Source organism: Gossypium hirsutum, chromosome D02, assembly GCF_007990345.1.
Source record: "Gossypium hirsutum isolate 1008001.06 chromosome D02, Gossypium_hirsutum_v2.1, whole genome shotgun sequence".
Taxonomy (NCBI): domain Eukaryota; kingdom Viridiplantae; phylum Streptophyta; class Magnoliopsida; order Malvales; family Malvaceae; genus Gossypium; species Gossypium hirsutum.
In genome coordinates this window covers 11,682,215-11,690,967 of record NC_053438.1, presented here as the reverse complement: position 1 = coordinate 11,690,967, position 8,753 = coordinate 11,682,215, and positions in this window count along the sequence as shown.

Genomic DNA, 8,753 nt, shown 5'->3' with positions numbered 1-8,753 from the left:
AAGAGAGGACAGAGATGTTGAGCTGTGAAACAAGGGTGAATTTAAAGAATAAAATGTACTAATTTTCCAAGTAAAAAATTCTGAAAATTTTATGGTAAGTATATATGTGAGTCTAGTTTTGGGTAAAATTAACAGATCTTAATTTGGAGCTTTGTAGCTCCAGATAAAAATGATTTAGTGACTCTGACTCAAATAGACAACTTTGAATTTACATACAAGGAAATAGTGAAAGTATGGATAATGTTGTTTAAGTGTGTTATACACATTAAGGATGTGGAATGGAGAGGAGGAGGAGGAAAATATATGAATGACTTGTGTATAAATTGGTCATATGCCCGATTATAATCGATAAACGTTGATCTAGAAAATGATATAATGTTTTATTTTAAATAGTTATTATGAAATTATTATTATAGTTATGTTATAAAATCAAATTGTAAGTTCATATAGCTGAATTTAATAATTATTTGTTAGTAAATGAAAGAAGTGACGAATCATTTCATATGTTCGTATTTAAAGTGTGAATATTGTAAAAGTACGAAAAAAGAACTAAGATGTCAAATTGAGTAGAACGCAGGAATGAGTACTTTCGTTCAGTGATATGTGATGAATTGACGGAAAAGACCATGGTTTGACCATGGCAACATGTGAAAATATGATTATGTGATTTCCGTGTAAGACTATATCTGGATATGGCATCAGTGTGATATGTGTTTCCGTGTAAGACCATAGCTGGGCTATGGCTTCGGTGTGTGATATGTGGTAATGTGCAAGACCATAGTTATACTATGGCAATGTGAAAACGAAGTACTCAATTCCGTAAGACGTTCTCTAATTTGACAAATTGTGGTAACTATTAAGCAAATCTTATGTAATAAAACATATTGAACAGTGAAATTGAGTTCAATTATGTGATCTCATCATTCAGAGATTGTTTTGACAGGTTATGTTAATAAATTATGTGTATATGAATTTAAGTGACGGAAATTAAACAGCTAATGATATTGAACTCATTTACATGAATCTGTCATTTGAAATTGGGATTGACAGGAAGAAATAGTGAATTGTAAATGACTCGAATTATCCGTAAATGTTTCGTAATTTTTGGTAATGCCTCTTATCCTATTTCGGTGTCGAATACGGGTAAGGGGTGTTACAATTTGAACCTCACCACATAAATTTTCTTCTGATTTTATCGATATTAATTATTACTGTGATAGGGGCTTGAAATAATGACATGAAATATATAGGGAGGGATGATAGTAACAAATTAGTTAGTACTACTCTTGCAACGAAAGAGAGCCACTGATATTTCCAACCAGCTAGTTTCTTCTGAAAATTTTTCCACAATTGGCTCCCAAGTAGCTATTTTTCTCGGATCAGCACCTAATGGAATACCTAAATAATTAAAAGCTAAATTCCCAATCTTACATCGACATAATGCTACCATTCATAAAAGAAACTCCTCTTTCATCTCAAATCCCACCAAGCATGATTTCTGGAAATTAATACTAAGACAAAAAAAGATTCAAAACACCTTAAAATATATAATATTTAGAACATACTCTTCCTCAGCTTTCACAAAGAGAATGGTGTCATCTACAAATTGTAGAAGAGAGAATGATTGATTCAGGTTTATATTCTAAATGCTAGCAATTAACCCAATATCTTTAGCCTTCTCAAGCATCAAGTGAAACACTTTTGTTACTAGAATAAACAGAAATGGAAAAAGCGGATCTCCTGTCTGAGCCCCCTGCTTATTCTGAACTCATTTGTTGTCAATCAGTTAACAAGAATAGTTGCTCTTACTATGGATACGCACTTAGATATCCACCCTCTCCATTTCACCCCAAACCCTATTTGAACCAAAAAGCATCATCTAACATAATCATAGGCTTTTGAAAAATCCAGCTTCAAAATTAAACTACCACCTGAGCTCGAATTTTTCATAATTGAGTGACTAATTTCATTTGCTACCAGAATTCTGTCAAAAATCTGTCTCCCTTTTATAAATGCGCATTGAGTATTGCTCACTACACCATCAATCACCTCTCGGATTTGTTTAGACATCACTTAGCCACTATTTTATAGAAAGATCCCAACAAACAAATCGGTTTTGGGAATAAGAGATATGAAGGATGACTTTATACTTTTTTCAAGCTTTTCAAGTCTAAATAACCCCATCATCATATTGAATAAATCCTACCTTATCACTTACTAGCATTTCTTAAAGAACATATTAAATCCACCAGGCCCTAAAGCTTTGGACTCATTGCAACACCAAATCGCGTCTTTAATCTCCTCCATCATGAAAGGCATTTCAAGCCTTGAAGCTTCTTCCTCTGTTAATCTTTTCAAAATCAGATCCATCTTCACTTCTCATTTTCTAACTGGACAACTAATATGATTGCTAAAGTACTCGAACATTTTTTTTCTTCAGTAACTCCGATTCTGTGCACCAATAAGACTCAAATCTGAGCTTTTGAATCGTTTTTGTTAGCTCTAAATTTCACTACTTTATGAAAGAAAGCAATGTTGGAATCACCTTCTTTTAAACATAACAACCTTGACTTTTGACGTCACACTGATTCACTGAACCTAATTGTATCCCACAACTCTATATTCAATCGACTACTTCCATTTCCTTTTCATTCAAATTTTTGTGGCTGCCAATATCATCCTATTCCGAAAATTTTCTTTCAATCAATTTTATTTTTTAATCTTCATTCCCACCAGATTTTTCATTCCATTCTTAGATAACCAGTTTCAACCTCTTTAGCTTTCTGGACATCCTTATTTTAGCTTTGCCCTTCCCTCCTCATACTTCATTAATAAGATTCGTGCACTCCTTTTTTGTGATCCATGCAATAAGAAAATTGAATGGGCATGGCCCTCAATCCACAAAATCATTATATAGTAGTAACGAAATATGATCAGAAACCGGTCTATAAAAGCCTTTCTGAGTAAAGTCTTTGAAGCGAATTAACCATTGTTCATCCAATAAAAATCAATCCAATCTACTCATTTTATTATTTGTCCCGAACCAAGTGAACTTCTTACCCGTCAGAAGTAAATCCACCACTTTACAATTATCAATGAAACTGTTAAATACCTTTGAACCATTCAACAGTCTCACACAATTAGTTCTTTCACTCATTTTTCTTACTGCGTTAAAATCACCCGTATGATCCATGAGTAGGCAAACGAACCCTTCAACTCTATAATTTCCTCCCATAAAGATTTTTTATCTAAAGTCCCATTAGGTGCATAAACATTAATCAACATATCTTCTAAACCTTCTTTTAACCATTTTCCTTCCACTACTACAAAATGTTTAGAATATATATAACTACCTACTCGAAACTTGCCTTTATCCCATACTATAATTACACCTCCTGAATTCCCTACAATAGTTGAATTCCATTCGTAACCTTTTCGAATTTTGATTCCTAAATGAAGCAAACATCTACTCTAGCTTTAAAGATTACTCTTTTGAGATAACTTTTTTTTCAAATCTGAAGACATGCCCCTAATGTTCCATTATAAAATCCTCATTCTTTCCCCCTAAAGACTCTCATTCACAGTAAAAAATCACGGTTATAATCGGTACTAACCTAACCTGTGGCCTATTGACCTCTGTACTTTTCTTTGTTGCTCAGATCTACCTTTCTTCCAATTTCATATTCTCTTTAACATCTTGTTCGTCACCCCAAATGCTGAACCCAAGATGTTTTCCCCACTTTCCATGCGTTCCTTGCCTCCCTAAGAATCACTCTATTTCTATTGCTAATGCCAGAGTTTGAGAGAGAAGCATTAACAAAAACTTCCTCTTTGCCTGTAATTCCTTTACGTTTCTGCTTTTTCAACGTCCGATCTCTCTTCTTCTTCTCTGTTACTGAAAGAGTTCTATTCTAAATTTTAGACATCGATCTAATCTTTCTTCCATTACTTTTTTTTTCTTCTGTTCAAATTTTTTTTAAAATTCTTCAACTGAACCCTTTTTTTCTCTATCTACTCCTTCCCTTCCCAAATCACTCGATTTTTCATTTTGTTTGTTGCAATCTATTCCCCTCTAACTTATTTGGATTGACTTGTTGTAAGCCCATATCCATCAACAATCACATACCCTCCTCACTGTTTTGTTGCTTATCTTAAACCCTATCCATATTTTCTAATCCTAATTAATCTATTGCGAAGCCCATATTACTCATATATTCCTTAGCCCGATTGTTGCACTAGTTTTTAACCCTTCCCCCACCCTAGTTTCGACCCTAATTCCACTGATCAATTTCTCTTCCAACCTAATCACGTTTTGAGAAATGTTCTGACAGCCGCAATTATCGTTTGATTTTTTGAGAATAATCGCATTGATTGCTTCATTTTCCCAGCCTTGTCTCTCTTCTGGATTCTGTTCCAATCCTAATATCATCGTTGATTCAGATTCTGACACGAAAGTGTAATCCATTTCTTATACTAATTCATGCTCTTCTCTTTCTTTCACGCCATAGACCTTTCTGTTATCGCCTTTAAATTTTGATAATCCTATTTCAATGACTCTTATGGGAAATTTAGTCTTCCCCACCTTTAAATAGATTGTCTCATTTATTCTTTTCGGCTGCTTGATGGATACCAACATTGACATTTTATCCAAGCTGTTAACCATTACCAGATTCTCTCTGAGGGATATTAACTCGCCCCATACACTTGCTATTCTTTTGAAGGATGTATAGTTCCAACAGTGTAGGGGGATACCATATGCTTCAATCCACGCCACTCTTTCCTCTACCACTATTATCCCCGACCAAAGTTATATGTTGATAAAGAACTCTCTTAAGTACGCCCAATCGTTTTGCTTCAATACATCAAACAATTCCTCATCTGATATTTCAATCAAAAAGTACCTTCCTTGAATTCTTCTGATTTTAATTTCCCCTAATCCATTCCTAACTATTCTTTCAAATAAACTCTTCGTACCACAACACGCTGCTGTTGTACCCACCAAACATCTATGAAGCTTCTAAAGTTGCTCCTCTTCAACATGTCCTTGAACCACTATGCTGGTATTCTTCACCTTGTCGTCCTCTTTTTCTGTCTTATTCGGATCATTATTACTCCTCGAGGAACTTTCTCCTACTTCCATTTTGCTAAATTCTTGCAACTTTTCGTTCTACTCCCTTTTGTTTTTTCGTTCTGTCTCTGCTTTGCATTTCCTTCCGTTGAAGATTTTTTCCATATCTATATCCCCCCTTAAACTTGGCTAAGTCCACCAATAATCTATTTCCTAAAATCACATAGTCGTTTGATCGACTAATAACCCTTCTCGCATCTGTCATATTGCTATATCTGACAAAACCAAATCTTTTTTCCACTCTTACTTTTTTTTCACTGGAATGAATTCGTCAATAACTTCTCTATGATATTATGAACAAAAATTGTTATCGGGGCCATTTTCCCTCAAATATACATCTAAAAACTTAGTTTGTAAACCAAATAAATCAGTTGCTATAACTGGAATAAGGTCAGTCGTCAGAATATTATTTTCAACTCATTTAAAAAAAATTTAACTACAAAGTGAAATGATAAAACTCATAATATCACGTCAATTTACAAGCTTAATTAAAGATTTAGTTACAAAGTAAAATGATAAACTCAAGCTGGAATTAGAAAGCCAATTAGTTATGCTTATATTTCATTAACCAGAAATGATTGTGCTTATAATGTCATTTCTTGATATTATTTTAATTTGAATAATGAGAATAACCAAGTGTCATATACCATCAAATATTTTAATTTGAATCAAAGTCCCAGTAGGACAATCAGTTAGAACAAATAATAGATTGATCGATTCCAAAATGAAAATTCTTCTAGATAGTCATATAATGAAGGCGGCTACTCTAGAAGAGACCCAAGACATAACTAATAAGTAAAAATTTAAAAGAGATTCAGGTACTGAAACTGAATTTTAAAATGATGAAAATAAGAGATCTCGATAAGTTATGTCAATTTGAGAAAATGTGGAACCGAATAATAAAATTGGTCGACAATGATTTGCATGCAATATTACTATTAAAATAATGAGATAAAAGGAAGATCTTGAATAAATCTATTGAGAAATATAGATATGGAATAAATTTATCAAAATAGAAAGACGTAACTCAAGTACAATTAAATTCCTCGAGTTTTTGGACCAGTAGTCCAAATATCTAAAGGTATAAAGCTAGTGAGGGTTCAATTGAAGTAGTTCTGCAAAAGTGGAATAAAAGTATGAATTTTTTTGCTAAGTCCTGGCATTGATTATGAAAAGATATAATATTATTTTGTGGGGGAGGCAATAACCTTTAGATATATTATTAAATTGATCATTCATAAAAGATTTGTAACATCCCGATTTTGGGCCTAGTCGGAACAGTGGTTTCGGGACCACAAATCCGATGAGAAAAAATTTATTTTTCTTATATTTTTATGGTCTAAGATTTCACGGAATGATTTTGTGAAAATTTCGTTCGAAAATTTCGACGTTTGGGCACTCAATTTAGGCAATAGGACTAAATTGTAAAAAGTGCAAAAGTTGAATTCTACATGTTAAAGGTGTCCAATTGTTATGAAACTTTAAATGGTAGGTCCTTATATGGTAATTAGACCATTGGTTAAGTTGGAAGACAAAAATGGACATGAGATAAGTGAAATAGGAAATTTTTAAGTTAGGGGTAATTTGGTAATTTAGTAATAAAAAGAATTAAAAAAGGGAAAAAGATGGCAAAATGTGCTCATCTTCTCCATGGTGAACGAAATCAGCAAGGGAGAAGTCATAGTTAGGGTTTTCAAGCTTCCAAGCTCCATAGTAAGTGATCCCAAGCCCCGTTTTTACTGTTTTTTACGTTTTTTAGATCCCGATAGCTTAATTTAGCTTATTCTAGCAATAATTTAACTTAGGGTTTATATTTGGAAAAATACCCATAGGTGAAAAGTGTTTATTTTGATGTTTTATGATAGAATATGAAGCTAGAAAATATTTTAAACAACTTTTGCTAGCCGATTTTAAGTGAAAACGAGTAAAACGACATAATCGGTAAAAATACCTAATGTTCATAAGTACATGCTAGAGTGAGAATTTGATGTTGTCATAGAAGGGAAAAATGTTCAAAATGTTATAAAACACAAGAATAAGAGATGAATTTTAATTTCTGAGCTTTGGGCCAAAAATGTAATTATGTAAAAGTTTAGGGGCAAAATTATAATTTTGACAAAGTTAGAGTCGAGGGATGTTTTGATAAATGTGAGTATTAAATGAGTTAAATTTGCTATTTTAGATCTAGAAGAACGAAAATCGAGGTTAGACAAAGGAAAGAATAAAGTTGAAGGCTAAGTTGGTGAATTTGGCTATATTTGGCACCGAGGTAAGTTTATAGTAAATAAATGAAATATTTCAATAATTAGTATTAATATTGTTATTTACCAGAAACTATGAATTTATTTCATGAATTTATTGATGATGATCCAAACATGAAACGATAGAGAATTAAAATTAAAAAGTCCCGTTGATACATAAGGATGGTACTAGATACGAATGTCATGACATTTGGGTAAAGAGATCTCATGTAAGACCATGTTTGAGACATGACATTGGCATCCTTGAGATCATGAGAGGTCCCATGTAAGACCATGTTTGGGACATGGCGTTGGCACCGAGACGAGAGGTCCCATGTAAGACCATGTCTAGGACATGGCGTTGGCACCGAGATGAGAGGTCCCCTGTAAGACCATGTCTGGGACATGGCATGAGCACTGACATGAGAACATCCCATGTAAGACCATGTCTGGGACATGACTTTGGCATGTTATTATTAGAAGAAACCCAAGTATCCTTATTATTCCAATGTAGTTCAACGGGCCAGTAAACGAATCATGTTAATGAAAGTTTATTTAAAAGCACAAATGGCAAGCTCAGGTAAGTTAAGAGAGTTAAGAACTATTATATTATCAATTGATACTTAACGTTTCAACAAGGGAAGTGTAAGTTATGATCACGAGTTAATAAAGTAAACAAGCAAGAGAATGAGAATAAGAATGAGATTAATTAAAGAGTAAATTAGAGACCTTGACATTGGAGTATAATCCTTTGTTTTAAATGTTGTTATTTATTTGCTAGTAAACTTACTAAGCTTAATGCTTACTTCTTTTATTTTTGTTTCTCTTATAGTATTGCAAAGCTGCTTCAGGGATCCTAAAGCAGTCGGAGATCGTCTACACTATCAAGAACAACTACTCGGTATTTTATGACGAAACACGTTTGAGTTATGGCATGTATAGGGACTTAGTTATTTTGCATGTTTGTAATTATGATTTTGCTAAAGAATGATTTATAAGTAATTGATGATGAATGGTTATTAAAATGGTTAAGTATAAAGGTGTTTGTTGTTATAAAAGTCTAGGTGATAAATTATGCATGAAAATTGTGAAAGGGTAAAATTTTGCAAAGAAACAGAATTCAGGCAGCACAGTGACGTGAATTTGAAAAATCACCTAGGATGGTATAAAATGAATTAGAGGATGTATGATATATAGAATGAAATCTTGTTGAGTCTATTTTCATGGGAAAATAACGGTTTAACAAAAAGAATTTTATATTTTGAGATATGTGAATTTTGGTGAGACAGAGTCAGAACTGTTTTTGGAGTCCCCTATTCTGAGTTTAGAAAATCACTATAAATTTTAAAAAATTAGTTATGAGTTGTAATTTATATGTATAGATT